Raw genomic sequence first — 19570 nt, forward strand, 5'->3', positions numbered from 1 at the left:
CTTGGATCTAAAAAACAGGGGAAAAAATCAATCAGGTTCTTAAAAAGAAGGCTTTTAAATAAAGAAAAGAAAGGTAAAAGAAAAAAAAACCTCTGGGAGATAGCATACAAGCTGATCTCACAGACAACAGATTTAAAACACAGGATGTTCCCCTGGGCAAAAACCTTAGTACACATAAGAATACTCAAATTTGATTATTCCCCTAAGGCCAAGACAAGTTACAAAAAGAAAATAAACATAAACCTATTTATTCTTTTCTAAAACTTACTACTCTGATAAGAAGCTGGTTCCTTAATCTTTTTTCACTCCGCTGAAACTGAAACTGACTTTAAACAAAGGAAACTTCCCTCCTTCCTTTTGAAACATCTTGTTCTCCCATTGGTTCCTCTGGTCAGGTGTCTGCGAGATTAGGTGAACTTCTTAACCCTTTACAGGTAAAAGAGGCATTAACCCTTAACTATCTGTTTATGACATAGACCAATCAACTCAACTTCAATACCTGGAAAGATACAAGATCACATTATTAAACTATCAATGTGTAGGCACCTAGAAGATAATAGAGTTATAAGGAATAGCTTGCACCATTTGTCAAGAACAAATCATGCCAAACCAACCTAGTTTCTTCCTTTTACAGGTTTATGGGCTTAATGAATGGAGTGGAAGCTGTAAATATGATATATCTTGATTTTAGTAAGGCTTTTGACAATCTCATAAACTAACTAGGGAAATGTGGTCTAAATGAAATTATAAGATGGTTGAAAGATTGTACTAAAAGAGTTATCGGTGGTTTGCTGTCAGACTAGGAGGATGAATCTAGTGGGGTCTCACAGAGGTCAGTATTGGCTCTGGTACTGACTTGGATAATTGAGTAGAGAATATGATTATAAAATTTGTAGATGAAGCCAATTTGGGAGGGTTTGCAAGCACTTTGGGGAGGCATGATTAGAATTCAAAATGACCTTGAAAAATTGGAGAATTAGTCTGAATTCAATAAGATGAAATGCAATAAAAAGAAGTATTACACTTAGGAAGAAAAAAAATCAAATGTACAACTACAAAATGGAGAACAATTAGCCAATAAGTAGTACTACTGAAAAGGACCCAGGGGCTATAGTGGATCATTAATTGAATATAAGCCAACAATGTGATGCATTTGCAAAAAAAAAAAAAGGCTAATATTCTGGAATGTATTGCGGGAGTGCCATATGTGAGCCACAAAAGATAACTGTTCTACTTTACTTGTCACTGGTGAGGCCTAAGCTGGGTGCCACTCTTTAGGAAAGATGTGGACAAATTGGAGAGAGAGTCCAGAGGAAAGTAGCAAAAATGATAAGATTTAGAAAACCTGATCTCTGAGGAAAGGTTAAAAAACTGAGCATATTTAGTCTTGAGAAAAGAAGACTGAGGGAGAACTTGATAACAGACTTCAAATATGTTAGGGTCTGTTATAAACAAGATAGTGATCAGTTGTTCTCCATGTCCACCGAAGGTAGGAAAAGAAGCAATAGGCTTAATCTGGGAACTTTCGCTTAGATATTAGGAAAAAAATTCTAACAATAAGGGTTGTTAAATTCTGAAATACACTTTCAAGGGAGGTTGTGGAACCACTGTTACTCACGGTTTTAAAGAAAAAGTTAGACAAACATCTGTCAGGGGTGGTCTAGGCTTACTTGGTCCTGCCTCACCGCAGAGTGCTGGACTTGATAACATCTTGAATGCCCTTCCAGCACTACATTTCTTTGTTTCTGTAGACCTTTTGGGGATTGTCTGAAGCTCTTAAAACATCCTCATTCAATCCTGAGGCACACTGGAATGAATTCTGGGAAAATAAGTGTCCCAAACACACACCTGATTGCCAACTTTACAAAAGAACCGCTTACCTACTGAGGAAACAATGGTCCTCAAGGAACCATTTCGGAACATTATCTGACAGATGCTGTCATCTCTTATTCCTCTGGAAGATGAAAGACAACATATGAAGTTAGTCTGGACACCAGTCACAAATTATGGATCATATTGTAAAACAGTGCCTTGTTGGATCATTTGCTGTTGGCATCTCAGACTCACACCAAGCCTTTCCAAAGCTACTCACTGGCCCACTGATTTGGACTTGGTCATCTGAATATTGCTAATCACCTCTCTTGCCATACAAAAAGAAGATGATTTACATTAGCACAATCAGTTGTGGGACTATAGAGAAAGATGGTAAAGCATGAAGCTAAAAAGGAAAAAAAGCTTGCATTCAGAATGGCCTTCCAACAAAATGCTGCCCTATACATGGTCACACAACCCAAAACACTGAATGCATTTTCACTAAAGAAAATGTAGTGTTTTTTTTTCTCCAGAATTGCTCTGGTCCTTCTAAAACAATTGGCTGAAATTACAATATTGTTGATAGGTAGTAGATAAATATTAATATTAGGAGCATAGCTGTTATTTTTTATCAATGCTTTCACTGGATAGAACTGTAAGCACTTTGAAAACTTACTTAGTGAGAAAACTTTCTTTTATTCCTCCCCCTACCCCACCAAAAACAATCAGGCTAGGATGAGTTTCTTTTAAAAAATGAACAGGAGTACTTTTGGCATCTTAGAGACTAACAAATTTATTTCAGCATGAGCTTTCATGAGCTACAGTTCATTTCTTCGGATCACAGAATGGAACACACAGACAGGAGATATTCATACATACAGAGAACATGAAAAGGTGGAAGTATGCTTACCAACAGGAAGAGTCTAATCAATTGAGATGAGCTATCATCAGCAGGAGAAAAAAAACTTTTGAAGTGATAATTAAGATGACCCATAGAAGGTGTGAGGCGAACTTAACATAGGGAAATAGATTTAATTAGTGTAATGACCCACCCATTCCCAGTCTCTGTTTAGGCCTGAGTTAATTGTATCTAATTTGCATATTAATTCGAGTTCAGCAGTCTCTCTTTGGAGTCTGTTTTTGAAGTTTTTTTATTGCAATATTGCCACTTCAACCTCTCTAACCACTCAGGCCACGTCTACACTACAGCATAAAATCAAAATTATTAAAACCGGTTTTATAAAACTGGTTTTATAAAATCGATTTTATGCATCCACACTAGGGCACATTAATTCGGTGGTGTGCATCCATGGTCCTAGGCTACCATCAATTTCTGAAGCGGTGCATTCTGGGTAGCTCAGTAAAAGAATGAGACCAATAACTTCAATTTCCATCCACACTAAGCCTAAATCGATATAGTAATATCGATTTTAGGGTTACTCCTCTCGTTGGGGAGGAGTACAGAAATCGATTTTAAGAGCCCTTAAAATCGATTTAAAGTGCCTTGTAGTGTGGACGGGTACAGCCTTAAATCGATTTAACGCTGTTTAAATCGATTTAACGCTGTAGTGTGGACCAGGCCTCAGTGACAGACTTGAAGGTGGTAATTTTGCAACAAAAAAACTTCAAAAACAGACTCCAAAGAGAGACTGCTGAACTCGAATTAATATGCAAATTAGATACAATTAACTCAGGCCTAAACAGAGACTGGGAATGGTTGAGTCATTACACTAATTGAATCTATTTCCCTATGTTAAATTCTCCTCACACCTTCTATGGGTCATCTTAATTATCACTTCAAAAGTTTTTTCTCCTGCTGATAATAGCTCATCTCAATTGATTAGACTCTTCCTGTTGGTATGCATACTTCCACTTTTTCATGTTCTCTATGTATAAATATCTCCTGTCTGTGTGTTCCATTCTGTGCATCCGAAGAAGTGAGCTGTAGCTCACGAAAGCTCATGCTGAAATCAATTTGTTAGTCTCTAAGGTGCCACAAGTACTCCTGTTCTTTTAGCGGATACAGACTAACAAGGCTGCTACTCTGAAATCTGTCATTTAAAAAATGAGTAGCAGCAAGAAACAGCATGTTGGAGTCTTGTTTATATTGTCATATTCTGTCTATTGGGTCTATTTCCAACTTAGCAAAAGTAGTAGTAATTGACAAGTGGTTTTGTAACACTAAACTGGTAGAATACGATCTCATTATAGCTGCAATCCTAATATAAAGGCAGATGTTTTGATACACTGGTTCCAAAACCACCCTCAATCTAAGTTGTCCATTTTTCATATTGCTTTAAAAAGTGAAAGTGTTTTTGAAAAATATGGTGTTGAGTTCCCTAGGCACCAGAATCCCCACTAATCTAGCCAAAAACAGAATTAGCATAGGGCAAGGCCTTTCTGATAAACCTATAATTTCAAAACAAAAAATGAGCCAGAAAAATCCAAGTCTATTATTTTGAAGTGAAGCTTCTACTCAGCAAAATACAGAAACATTCACTATAGTGGTTGGGTCAGGGACATAAACAATTTGTGTATCCAGTGGTAACTTTTTATGGATTTTGCCATGAGGAGCAAGTGTTATTTACAACACACACAATAATTTCTGTGTGTGAAGTTTGATTTTGCTTTCCTCATCTTTTGGAGAAACAAGTATCTTTGCATTTTCATCATCTCCTTTTGGAATTTTCCTTCCAAGAGATCCAAATCCAGTGCAGTGTATTCTAAGGACTCCTACCTGGATCTAACCTGTTACATAACTGCTGCTCTAGCCATCTCCTGTTTTAAAAAAAAAGAAAAAGGAATATTTTAAGCATTTATTAGATTAACAGCCCTTGGATTTATTATTTTTTTAATATAAATTCTGGTCTGTGGAAGAAGCAGAAGAAGAAAGGGCAGTGGGCTCTAATGAACCCACAGTTGAGACATTCCTTCCAGATGATGTCGTGGTATCCTCTCACACTGAGGATACCTCTCTGGAGGAGGGAACTCCAGTTATTAGGAAGACAATATGATCACCTGTGATCCCTTCCAATCCTAATCTTCTATGATTAGTAATAGGCGATTCGATCATTAGAAACATAGATAGCTGGGTTTGTGATGACCAGGAGAACTGCATGGTGACTTGCCGGCCTGGTGCGAAGGTTGTGGATCTCTTGAGACATATATATAGACTTAGGTATAGTGCGGGGGAGGAGCTGGTGCTCATGGTACATGTAGGACCAATGATATAGGAAAGGATAGGAAAGAGGTTCTGGAGGCCAAATTTAGGCTGCTAGGTAAGAGAAGTCCAGGACATCTATTCTCTGAAATGCTTCCAGTTCCACAAGCAGGGTCTCATGCATGATGAGACACACTGCAGAACTGCAGTCAAAAAAGCAAACAGAATGTTCAGAATCATTAAGAAAGGGATAGATAATAAGACAGAATATATAATATAAATAAATCTATATAAATCCATGGTTCACCCACATCTTGAATACTATGTGCAGATATGGTTGCCCCATCTCTGGGAATTTTCAGCTTTGAAAAAAAGATGACTAAGGGGGGATATAATTGAAGTCTATAAAAGCATGACTGGTGTGGAGAAAGTAAATAAGGAAGTGTTATTTACTCCTTCTCATAACACAAGAACTAGGGGTCACCAAATGAAATTAATAGGCAGCAGGTTTAAAACAAACAAAAGAAAGTATTTCTTCACAGAACAGACAGCCAACCTGTGGAACTCTTTGCCAGAGGATGTAGTGAAGGCCAAGACTATAACAAGGTTCAAAAAAATAAAAAACCTAGATAAATTCATGGAGGATAGGTCCATCAATGGCTATTAGCCAGGAGGGACAGAGATGGTGTCCCTAGCCACTGTTTGCCAGAAGCTGGAAATGGGTGACAGGGGATGGATCACTTGATGATTACCTGTTCTGTTCATTCCCTCTGGGGCACCTGGCATTGGCCACTGTTGGAAGACAGGATACTGGGCTAGATGGACCTTTGGCCTGACCCAGTATGGCCGTTCTTATGTTCTAAATATGGATTGACTTAGATTCCAAGCTTCACAAAGAAACCAACAGCCCTCAAGATGTCTGCTGTATCACTATTTCATAAAAGTTACATATGCATCCAGTTCAGGGTTCAGGCACCCTGGAAGGGCAATGTGAGGATGCTTGTGCCATTCATGCCTATGATGTGCCTGCTCAGTAGACAGAGGACTTCAGTCTCAAGGGAAGTAAATCTGGCGCCTTTCGTAAACCCTGAGGATGAGCACTGAAAAGTGCTCAGTGTTGGCTGAACTCTGCTTCCATTGAAAATCCATGGTAAAACTCCCTTTTATTTCCACAGGAGAATCATACCCATGCTGAGAATAATGCAAGAGCAGCATGAAGGAGCCTTAGTATAAATGAGAAAAAGGCCATGTAGCAAAGCGACAACTCATTGGCATGGTGCCTCTGCTGGTCATCCTGGGAATTAGCTTTTCACCAGCTCCATAGTGCCCTCTGCAGGCTGGTGGCTTGCCTGTTGCTGACCCCCGTGTCCCTCTGGACCCCAGTACCCCTCTACATCAGAGTTCTGCCCCCAGCAGTAACCCACAATCTGGGTATCCCTACCCAGGGGAATCCCCAACCCTTTATTCCCACCTTGCCTCAGTGGCTACTGCCAGTCACCATCTAGCCCCCGCTCCCTGGGGCTGACTGCAGTCTGTAAACCACTCATCATCAGCAAGGGGTGTTAGGACCTGCTGCCTTTGCCTGTCTCTGGGCTGCCCCTCTACAGCCCCAGTATCTTTTCATAGGTCCTTTTCAAGGCCTGCAGCCTGGAGTTTTACCAGGCTGGAGCTCCCCAGCTCCCTCTGTCCTTCCCAAGCACTGTTCCTCCTCAGGTACCCTTCTCAGCTCCCAGGCAGCCCAGACCTTCTCTGTCTAGCAAGAAAGAGACTCCTACAGCCTCTGGCCCTCATTCCTTTTATAGGGCCAGTCATGGCCTGATTGGAGTGTGGCCCCAGCCTGGCTGCTTCCCCCAATCAGTTTAGCTATTCCCCACCACAGCCCTCTCCCAGGGTTGTTTTAAGCCCTTCAGAGCAGGAGCGGGGTGACCACCCCCCCTACAGGCCATATAAATCTAACCATTTGTGTTACTCAAGGGAAAACTGTGCTCAGGTTCACCCAGCATGTTGGTAGTGAATTTTGTCTTCTTGGAATGTTTTACAATAACTTTTTAACTCATTTTTTTCTACCAATATTCACAAACAAAATCAAATATATTAATTCCCTCATATACACACTCCAATCTCTGAAAAATGTTTTCAGAGGCTTCCTCCTCTATACCCTCTCTTCACATAAGGCACCATTTCCAATAAAAACTGCCAGCTCGGAAATGATTTTTATGTACTTGTAGCTTCTCCTTTTTATTTTTTTTTTGGAGAGGGGGAAGGTGTTTTTTTCCCTCTTAGAGACTGACACAAGAAAAGGAAATGGGTTCAGAAGCAGAGCAATAATTTTAATTCAAAACAAAACCTTTTCTTCCAGTTTTGGCAACATATTAATGGGAAGGAGAGGGAAAAAATCACAGTAGAAAAGGCAATATTCTTTGGTTTTTATCTTAACAAACCAACCTCAACATCACAGGATGCTTTGAAGCATAGACACCGCAGACTGTGGACCTACCAATGCTCTTTTTATTTTGTTTGTTTTGAAAGTTTAAAATAATTTCAGCCTCTTCAGCTGTGCAGAATGTGGAAGGCAGGAGAAGCTGTGTGTGTGGCAAACCTACATAACAAGATATTGTTCCCTCAATATCACATTGCCGTCTAAAGCTCACCAAAGCATATGGCTCTCAACTGAAAAACCTAGGCCACAGGTCCCAGAGAGTTGGCAGAACATTTCATTTTTTTTAAATGGCTTTCTAAGCAATATGAATATTCAAAGCTTTCATATCATTCATAATTTTTCAATTTTCTAATAACATGATTCAAAGTAGAAAATTGATTTCAAATTGTTATATTGGAAAAAGTGGGAAAACGCCACAAAAAGTTTGGAATAAAAATATTTGTTTCATTTCATTTGAAAAAAATTGTGGAAAATATGTGTATTTTAAAATCAACTTTAGAGTTTTACCATTTTATGTTGAGCTGGGTTGCTACGGCTTAGAACTTCCAGGATAGAACTCTTGACATTGATAATGGGCCTATCCGCTGAAAGCACCTAATTATGGAACTCATCTCTTGTCGTGATCCATATGAATCTTTCTCTGGTGACCTTCAGGATGTGATGTTTGGCTCATTTCCTTTGGTTTGGTTTAGTTTGCAGTTTATTTGTTCTGGTTGTTAATTTAGTTGCAGTGCTTTTAATACATGTTCTTCTAAGCCATAATAGTGAAAATGATTGTGGCAGTTTTAGTGTCAACCCACTTATGTGGGACTTTAAAAATTGTAATTAAAGCACCTAGCTGGTCTGGCAATAGGAACGATACAATTACTTTCATTTTAAAAACAATTCAAATTATCATCTTTTTGGACAAGAGTCTTAATGTGGAAGGGAAAGAAGTGCATCAGATCATATTCAATTTCCTACTACAACTGTCAAGCATTAAAAAAAATAATCACAATTAATCACACTGCTAAACAATAACAGAATACCATTTATTTACATATTTTTGGATGTTTTCTACATTTTCAAATATATTGATTTCAATTACAATACAGAATACAAAGTGTACAGTGATCACTTTGTTATATTTATTTCAAGTTTTCACCATAGAAAACAAAAAGTATTTTTCAATTCACCCAATAACAGTACTGTAGTGCAATCTCATTATCATGAAAGTTGAATTTACAAATGTAGAATTATGTACAAAAAATAACTCAATTCAAAAATAAAACAACGTGCTTTAGAGCCTACATGTCCACGCAGTCCTACTTCAGCCAATCACTCAGAAAAAAACAAGTTTAGTTACAATTTGCAGGAGATAATGCTGCCTGCATCTTGTTGACAATGTCACCTGAAAGTGAGAACAGGCATTCGCATGGCACTGTTGTAGCCAGTGTTGCAAGATATTTATGTGCCAGATGCACTAAAGACTCATATGTCCCTTCATGCTTTAATCACCATTCCAGAGGACATGGATCCATGCTGATGATGGGTTCTGACTGATAACAATGCAAAGCAGTGCAGACTGACACATGTTCATTTTCATTATCTGAGTCAGATGCCACAAGCAGAAGGTTGATTTTCTATTTTGGTGGTTTGGGTTCTGTAGTTTTCACAAAAGAGTGTTGCTCTTTTAAGACTTCTGAAAGCATGCTCCACATCTCATCCCTCTCAGATTTTGGAAGGCACTTCAGATTCTTAAACCTTGGGTCAAGTGCTGTAGCTCTAGAAATCTCACATTGGGACCTTCTTTGCATTTTGTCAAATCTGCTGCGAAAGTGTTCTTAAAATGAACATGTGCTAGGTCATCATCTGAGCCAGATATAACATGAAATATATGGCAGAATGCTGGTAAAACAGAGCAGGGGATATAAGATTCTCTCCCAAGGAGTTCACTCACAACTTTAATACATTATTTTTTAATGAGCATCATCTGCATGGAAGCATGTCCTCTGGAATGGTGGCCGAAGCTTAGCTTATCTGGCACATAAATACCTTGCAACAACAGCTACAAAACTGTCATGCAAATGCCTGTTTTCACTTTCTCACATTATAAGTAAGAAGCAGGCAGCAGTATCTTCTGTAAATGTAAACAAAATTGTTTGTCTTAGCACTTGTCTGAACAAGAAGTAGGACTGAGTGGACTTGTAGCCTCTAAAGTTTCACATTGTTTTGTTTTTGAGTGCAATTATGTAACAAAAATGTACATTTGTAAGTTACACTTTCACAGTAAAGAGATTGTACTACCATACTTGAATGAGGTGAATTGAAAAATACTTTTTTTTATCATTTTTACAGTGCAAATTTTGTAATTAATAGTAATATAAAGTGAGCACTGTATATTTTGTATTCTGTGTTGTAATAAATATCAATATATTTGAAAATGTAGAAAAACATCCAAAAATATTTAATTAATTTCAATTGATATTCTATTAACAGCACGATTAATGAGTTAACTGCAATTAATCGACAGCCCTATTTCCTACACAGACACCCCAAAGTAGAAGAATTTCTAAAATATATTTCAGCTGAATCATGACATTGAATCAAGCCTAACAAAACAGAGAAGCTTAAATGTGGTTCTAGTGACTGAAAAGTTCTCTAGGTAAAGCACTTTATTGGTGATTCATGGATTCCAAGGCCAGAAGGGATCATTGTGATCATCTAGTGTGATCTCCTGTATAACACAAAACACTGGCCATAGGATTTCCCCTGAATAATTCCTGTTTGAATTAGAGCATGTACTTTAGAAAAAACATCCAATCATGATTTAATGTTTCCAGTGCTGTAGAATACATCACAACCCTTGATAAATTGTTCTAATAGTTAATTAGCCTCACCTTTAAAACTTTTGCCTTATTTCTTGCATGTTTCCAATTTTTTAAATCACTCTTGTGGCTCTTCTCTGAACCCTCTCCAAAATATCAACATCCTTCATGAGCTGTGGATACCAGATATAGACAGTATTTCAGTAGTGGTCACACCAGTGCCACGTAGGGGTAATCTAACCTCTTTACTCCTATTAAAAATTCTGTTTTTTACATCCAGTAATATATATATTGCATTAGCTTTTTTGGCCATCGCATACTAAGATTGCACATTCAGCTGATTACCCAGGATGACCCCTCAAGTTTTTTTCGGGGTCACTGTTACCCAGTGGACAAAATCCCTTAAATTTCCCAAAAGCCCTTATCCTGTAATTATGGCTTTGTAATTTTTTCCTAAATGTACAACTGTACATTTGGATGCATTGAAGCACGTATTGTTCGCTTAAATCCAGCTTATCAAGCGATTCAGATCATACTTTACCAGTGACCTGTCCTCTCCATTATTTACCACTTTCCCTATCTTTGGGTCATCTACAAACTTGATCAATAATGATTTTATGTTTTCTTCCAGGTCATTGACTAAAAATGTTAAATAGCATTGGAGTGAGAACAGATCCCTGTGGGACCATACTGGAAACAAACCCACTTAGCAATGATTCCCTGATTAAAATGATATATTTAGATCTCTCAGTACTATGGGGGAGTGAGTGAAAAAAAACAGGAAAGCTGCTCAAAGAATAAGTGGTCTCAGAAAACATGATGGGTTACCAAATGAAAGCAGCAGCTCTATGACAAATGAGATCCAGAACCTCAAACAATAAACACTTGTGAGGCTCAGATGTTAAAAAATTAGAATGCATGAAGGGGAGAGATGTTTTCTTTTTAACAGCATTTTGAAACAGAAGTTGGCCCAAGGCAAACAAAATGAATATGGATCATGCATTTATTCACCTTGGAAATCAGGGATTTGTTCCTTCCATGATTAACATAGGCGCTAGCTATGTGTGAAATCTGGATCTGGATTCAGATTTGAAAGAGTTAAGGGGTGTTTGAATTTGGGATGGGATCCATTGGTAATGCCGAGGCAAACTTTGTTCACAATATCACAGACACTTAACGGCTCACAAATCCCAGTTCTGTCGATTGTAATCTGGGTCTGGCATCAAATCTTGTGTTAACTTACAAGCCTGAACAAATGAACCAAAAAAGATGTTCTATGGTTGCTGCTAACCTCAGCAAAGACATTGTCAGCATCAGGAATGTCAAGGGATTCTCGTGAGCTTCTTGCTATTAGAAATCTTTGATGCATTTGCTGCTCTGAAGTTTTCAACCTACAAAAGTAGAAAGTCTCCATTTGTTCTGCAGAACTTGAAAGTTTAGAAGGAAAGGAAGTAATATACGCATATTAAAAAAAAGTTGAAATTTGCTTATCTTTAAGTAAACTACAATCATCATGTAGAAGAAAAAATGAGTTTCACTACTGCAATTATATACCAGCATTTCAAAAGAAAGGATAGAATTTATGGCATCAATAGTTTTCTTGAACCTTTATCTGTTTGCAAATATTTGCATTTTGGAGTTCTGGAAAGTGATGGAATACTGTGAAAAGGCTGTTTTTGCAGGGTTCCTAACATACTAGAGGAAGAATGTACTAAAATTCTGGGAATTGTAGTCCCAAATGTTCAAGATAAGCCTTTCAAATCTTTAGGTTAGGATTCAAATCCGACTCATCCTCCCAAATCTTTTGATATTCTGGCCACGTGATTGATTGTACAACACAAAAACCTGTGTTCCACTTTCCCCACTCTGTTATAGAAAAGCAAGGTAACTTAACTTTCCATCTTGTCTCTAGGGTTTGGAGTTCAGTTTTATTTCATTCAACGTAGATGGAGCTACTATAAGGTAGGTGCAAAACTGGTTGGAAAACCATTCCCAGAGAGTAGTTATCAGTGGTTCACAGTCATGCTGGAAGGGCATAACGAGTGAGGTCCCGCAGGGATCAGTTTTGGGTCTGGTTCTGTTCAATATCATCCTCAGAAAGGGATCTGGGGGTCATAGTGGATCACAAGCTAAATGAGAGTCAACAGTCGCAAAAAAAGTAAACATTATTTTGGGATGTATTAGCAGGAGTGTTGTAAGCAAGACACAAGAAGTTATTCTTCCACTCTACTCCATGCTGACTAGGCCTCAACTGGAGTATTGTCTAGTTATGAGCACCACATTTCAGGAAGGATGTGGACAAATTGGAGGAAGTCCAGAGAGGAGCAACAAAAATGATTAAAAGTCTAGAAAACATGACCTATAAGGGAAGATTAAAATAATTAGGTTTGTTTAGTGTGGAAAAGAGAAGACTGAGGGACATGATAATTTCAAGTACATAAAAGGTCATTACAAAAAGGAGGGAGAAAAATTGTTGTTCTTAATTGCTGAGGATAGAGCAAGAAGCAATGGGCTTAAATTGCAGCAAGGGAGGTTTAGGTTGGACATTATGAAAAACTTCCTAACTGTGAGTGTAGTTAAGCAGTGGGATAATCTGCCTAGGGAGGCTGTGGAATCTCCATCATTTGAGATTTTTAAGAGCAGGTTAGAAAAACATCTGTCAGAGATGGTCTAGATAATACTTAGTCCTGCCATGAGTGCAGGGGACTGGACTAAACGGCCTCTCGAGGTCCCTTCCAGTCCTATGATTCTATTTTGAGAAATAGGTCCCTGGAAATAAAGCATACTTAGACAAGCTTGGGCATTTTGTTGGAAGCTAGAAGGCACTCCAATGCATTTCCTAAAAAAAATTTACTGAGCACATTAATATCACTGTTCAAATGAAAGGAGAAAATAAAAAGAGAGGATTTTAAGTGGAAGGACATGGAACAACTTCTAACATAAATCATAAGTTAGAGCTGTGTGGAGGAAGAACTGGAAATGGTTTGTTTCAATAGTCAGCCAAAGAGATGATTGATTGATGCAGTGAAGACTGTTTAAAAAAAAAAAAGCATCTGGTGCTATGTAAACAGACAGCATGGAAAGAGAGCGACAAGGGCAAAGACTTTCAAAAGCTTATAGTTATTTTGAGGTTGACTAGATTTTCAGGTGCTTGACGAGATGGAGTGAAAGGTTTTAGGTTTTTATTATCATTTTTAAGTGGGTAGTTGCTTAGCACTTTCTGAAAAGAAGACCCCTTTAAGGTGTCTCAAGCTCGGCACTCAAAAATCATTGGTCACCTCTGAAAATTTTGGCCACGGTCTGGAAAAGTTGTGCTGGAAAAGTTTACTTGGCATTTCAAGAGAACAATATTTATAGATCACTTTTTACATCACTCAGTATGAAATATTCTATTCTTCAGCATTGTTGAAAGAAAAGATTCATGCCTACATGGATTGCAGCATCTCTTGCTCTTGGGCATTGATAACCTGCCTATCATTGGAGAATTGAGATGCCAGATTTAGAACTATGACTTGCACATTTTACTTTGCTCTTGCTATCTTAATATTCAGCAGGTTATAATTTGAATTTTATTATTCATTCTTCAATTTCTGTTTTAAGACAAAATGCATGAAAAGATGTTTTTTGCATTGAGCTGTACAAACTTAGTCACAATTATAACTCTGATCACCTTTGCTATGGACTTCCATAGTCTGGGACTCTCAGCCAGGGGTGGCTCCAGGCCCCAGCAGGCCAAGCGCGTGCTTGGGCCGGCATGCTGTGAGGGGCGCTCTGCCGGTCGCCGGTCCCTCGGCTCCAGTGGACCTTCCACAGGCGTGCCTGCGGGAGGTCTGCCGGAGCTATGGGACCGGCGACCAGCAAAGCGCCCCCCGCGGCATGCTGCCATGCTTGGGGCGGTGAAATGTCTAGAACCGCCCCTGCTCTCAGGACAGAATATCCTGCCTCAAGCATCTGAAAGTTTCACCCTGAACATTGATACCTTTAGCATCATCAGTAAGCACAGGTGGCTCCAAGTAGATAGACCACTTCTGATCAAGCTGGGCCTCAGTTCACTGAATGTCTACAGATTATGATTAAAACATGGCATGAGATCTGAAAGCAAGTGTGGAGCCAGTGGAGAGCATATGCTATGACCTATTCACAGTGTGGAATGGCATTCTGCCCAAGAATTGAAGTACAGTACTGCACATTGTGGAAGCTTTGAAGGGCCTCAAACTTCAGCATTTGTTAGAGAAAACTAGAGTGGTCCAATTGCAAGGAGAGGAACACACAGATCACAGTCACTATTAATTCCCTTGTCTCAGAGAATTCTCCTGAAAACCAGAAGTGGAAGAAAGATTTTTTTTTTCTTTTCTTACCACTGTCACTACCAGAGTATCAAAGAAAAGTAATTAATCTATTCCAGTCCTGAGAATTTGATGATTAACAAGAAGGTGACTCTGATGGACGGAAAGGTCTGTGTCTCCCTAAGCTCCTTCAAAACATTTCCTGCTTTTTACCAGCATCATTTCTGTCTTACCTAGGTTAATATTAAGCCAGAAATCATCCAGTTGCTTCTCTCTTTTAGTCAGGCACAGTGCCATGTATGTCATTCTGTCATCTGTGTGTGTTGAAATATAAAGCTGAGGGTTATTAGCATATTGGAAGAGTAGGAGGTTCCAATGTCACATGAATCTCACAGGGGTCTCATGTTCAAAAGGAGAGAAGACAGAATTGATCCCAGTGAGACTTTGCATGTGAGGACACTTGAGGAAAAGGCAGCTGTCTCTTCATTCTTACTGTGATTTTATTGAGAGAAGAGGAAAGATTGAAGCTAATTTAATGCTACATCATCCTCTCTTCCTAGCAGCTCCTTATGACATCAACTGTCATATCCAAATAATCTATATCACCCCATCCTGTTTACATCCAGAAGGTACTAAGTGCCCTTTTTATGTTTTGGCAGTTTTTACTCTGTTCAACTGCTATTAATCTTTTTGATTTTAAATCCACAATATTTTTTCTATCTGGGAGTTAACAGCAACAATGTTTCCTCTGTTCATATATTGTGCTCTGTGTGGCCAAAAATCTCTCCTTGATCTGCTTTCAAGTTCTGTAGGCAAAACCTGGACTGTACAGCTTTGTGCAGTCCAGAAGTAAGTCTCTTTATTCAGCTAGTGTGTTCAGCAAATATAGCCAAATTAACTGCCACTTTTTTGAAAGAAAAACTGGCTCAGATTTCACGTTATTTTTCATTGTCAATGGAAAACATTTCACACCATGGGACCCTCTGGGATTTAAGTATATGGTGATGGTACCCATCTTATTTATTAACATGTCATATTAAATTAAAAATGTTGTTGATTACATTAGTATATACAACATGGTGTGTGAAATCTCACTGTGAATGTGGAGAGACTGGGAGAGTTACAAAAATACTGTACTTAAGAAGACAAGTAATATGACAATTTCACAAAAAGGTGATTTGGCAGTTGTCTGCAGTTGTACCATGAAACTTTGATAGTCTGCCTGGATTAAACAAGCCGTGTACATCACTTGTTTAATCCAGGGAGATTATCAAAGTTCTATCTGGACTAGGACAAAAATCTTCATCTGTGATGATCACTAACAGATCTCACACTGAACAGTATCAATTTAATAAATAATTGCAAAGAAATTAGCAAACAAAAGATGTGTCTAATGCTGCTTCACATTTTGTTTGCAAACATTTTCACTTGTGACAGCTCTAGGGAAATCCCAGAATGGAGTTTCTTACATAGCCCAGCACAAAATAAATTCTAATCACTGCCTTGGAGATATCAGCAAAAGGTAATTGTCAGGGCAATGGATAATTTCTTCTTAATATAAAATCCATAGGACTCTCAATATTACCTCTGTCGCTATATTTAGTATGGTCAATGGGTCAGTCTACAGCATCTGTAACTTTCTGCTTCAGTGGCATGATGCCAGTATATATCAGGTGAGAATCTGACCCATTAATGCTTAGAGTCTGCAAAGTGACAAGTTTCAATTAAATATTACAACCAAAACAAAAACATGTGAAACAATCTAAATCTAAAAGCAAAATTCAGGGTTGACACCATTCCCCTGCCTTTAAAACACAGTTCATAAATTCAGCAAGTAAAATTAAAAGCTACAAGGCCTCAAATGATCATGGGTGGGATTTCAAAAATGCCTGCACGATTTAGGAGCCTTTTAAAATCCTACTTGTGAACCCTTGTTCTGCATCCATTTGAGTCAATGATAGTTTAACCATTGAGTTTATTGGTAGCAAGACTGGTATCTAATTTTACTTTGAGGCTATTTTAATCCAGCATATATTCGTAATTTACAACCATACAGTAGTGGAGATGGTGAGGTTAAATTAGGAGGTGAGACAAAGGATTCTGGGTTCTTTCCAAACTACAGGAATTAGATGATGAGCTAATGTGAGCCCTTAACATTGGAAAAAGAGGGAAGAGGGAGGAAAATTGCATCTCTTTACGCTACAACAAAAAGTAAATTCCACTGAGTTGAGGAGCAGATGAACGGAAAAGTAAAATAGTGATTGCAACTGTGCCTGTCGAAAGACAAGCAAAATAGTGAATGAAACTTCATTCACTTACAATGGGACCAAGAAAGAGGATATGAAAAAAAAGCCCCCCCAAAAGAATAACATTGGATCAGATTCCGGATGTCACAACAAATAAAACAGACAGAGCAGTGATCAATATTCCACTGTGCAGTCCCAAAACATGCCTGACAGGACCCCTCCCCACCCCCAAAGTACAGAGTGCAACAATGACAATAAATCAATACATTCCGATTCCTTCCAGATACATGATCAAGAAATAGCTCCTAGTTCTCTTCTCTTCATAAAGTTCATAAAAATATTAATGGTTTAGTGTGACTCTCTCACCCCAGAGAATCCATGGTACACAGTATAAGAGAAGGAATTGTACAATCAGAAGTTAGAGATGGAAAAGACTGACTAGTTCTTCCCACTACCCTGCTAATACAGGATTATTCCCTACAATATATTCTCCAGTTCACTGTATAAACAACAGTGATAATGAGGCTTGTACCACTTTCCATAGGGAGATTATTCCACAGGTAGTAAACTTTCCATGCATCCAACGAAGTGGGTATTCATCCACGAAAGCTCATGCTCCAATACGTCTGTTAGTTTAGAAGGTGCCACAGGACTCTTTGCTTCTTTTACAGATCCAGACTAACACGGCTGCTCCTCTGAAACTGAACTTTTCTGGTAATCATCACACTTTCCTTTCCACCCCAGATAATATACAATATAAAAGTATTACCAAAACTGGCTTTGTAGAGACAAATAAATTGATACTCTAAGGGAACGATTTAGAAGTTTTGCGCCTCTACTATATTCAAAATAAACAATAGCTTTTGTTCCCCATGAAAGAAAACAAAGGGGGGGGACAACCAACCAAAAAACCCCCAAGCCTCACTGACACCAAAATCAATTTTCCTTTAAATAGAGATTAACTACAAAACCATCAAATTGTTGCAAGCATGTACCTATGTGGTTGCTGTTAAGAAACCCATCTCTTCTTGTATGAATTTCAAAACTCACTCAAACATTATCTCATCTCAAGAACTAGGTACTCTGTAACCCCTAAAAAGGAAACATAATGTTCTCATGGCTAAGGCATAGAATGCAGAGTCAGAATATTAATTTCTCTTCCTGGTTCTGCACAGACTTCTTGTGCAACCAAAGGCCAAATCACTCAGTCTGTTTTTCAGAGGTGCAAGAGGACTTCAGATGACTTCAGCTAGAGCAGTGGGTGCTCATCACATCTGAATATTAGACATACTCAAGAGCCTACACAGCCCACCACCGTCCATAGCCTTCAAAGCCTGAACTCCAGCCAAGCCATAACTTCAAAGTGCTGTCTACATAGCTATTTCAGAGTGCTGGTGCTAGTATGAGCCCTGCTAGCCGGAGTCTGCTGATCTGTGTTAGGAGGCTCACTGCCTCATGTGGCGTAGATGTATTTTCAATCAGTCTTGGTTTCTTCCTTTTTAAAATAAAAGCAATACTTACCTTCCTCATTTGAATTTTGCAAGTCTACAACAATAATTGAAGGATGATCATATGGAAGCCACAATGTATGTGCAGAAACTCTAAAATCCTTCTGTCCCCCATCCTCTTTAATGGCAGCATTATTACCATACACATCTCTACCTCGATATAACGCAGTCCTCGGGAGCCAAAATATCTTACCACGTTATAGGAGAAATCACATTATATTGAACTTGATTTGATCCACCGGAGTGCGCAGTCTCACCCCCTAGAGCACTGCTTTACTGCATTATATTCGAATGTGTGTTATATCAGGTCACGTTATATTCAGGTAGAGGTGTACTGTGGTTTGGCTATCCCCATCCTCATACTTTGCCTTTTTCCAGGTGCAATCTTTTCTCTTTCCCATGCCCATATTTCTATTATGTTAGTGTAATATGCATACATTTAGAGCCCTCAACCCAAACGGGGGCATCATTTTGCTTAGCACTACACAAACACTGTTTTCCCTAAATAGTTAAAAAAAAAACAAGAATAGGAGGAGAGGAAACAACACTCAGGGAGGTGTAGTAGTTTTCCCAAGTTCACACAGCTGGTCAGCATCAAAATCAGAAGTAAAACCCAGGATTCCAACTCCCATTTCAGCGCCCTATTTACTAGACCAAGCAGCCTCTTACCCATCTAAATTCTTTATGTTCCTCTTTATTATTTCTCTCTTCTTCCAAGTGTTTACAAACACTTTATTTACTGTGCTTTTTACTCCTTCACCCAGATGAATAAGTGACACTAACCACAATATAGCACCCTCCTGCACTGCAATGGGTACTTCCCATTGGTTGTATCTGTTCTGTGGCTAAAGGATTTCTGTTTCACTCAGTGTGGTGACTTTTGTTTGCTCTTAATTCCCTTTAAAAAAAAATGACAACATTTCAGAAAAAGAAAATGTTATCACAGGATATCAATAGTCTCCTGCTGCTGGGTAAGTACTATGCAGATGAAGTAATTTTATCTGATGAAGTTGGTACAGTACAGTGACTGTTTGCTCACCGTCTGTACATGCCCATTACAGAGAGATTTTACTAAACCTTTTCCCAAGGATACTTACCACATGAGTGTCCTTCAAATGCTACTCTTACAGGAAAGAGGGCTGGGGATGGGTAATTTAATTTCATTAGAACCTTAAAAATCTTCTGTTCTCCTAATATATATATATATATATTTAAAAATGCAAGATAATGCACTTTGCAATAAATCATTTGAATTACTCATGCACCTTGTTAACTGGAACCACTCTGATGAAGACTTAGTGGTATTGTGGA

Source organism: Gopherus evgoodei, chromosome 6, assembly GCF_007399415.2.
Source record: "Gopherus evgoodei ecotype Sinaloan lineage chromosome 6, rGopEvg1_v1.p, whole genome shotgun sequence".
Classification (NCBI taxonomy): Eukaryota; Metazoa; Chordata; order Testudines; family Testudinidae; genus Gopherus; species Gopherus evgoodei.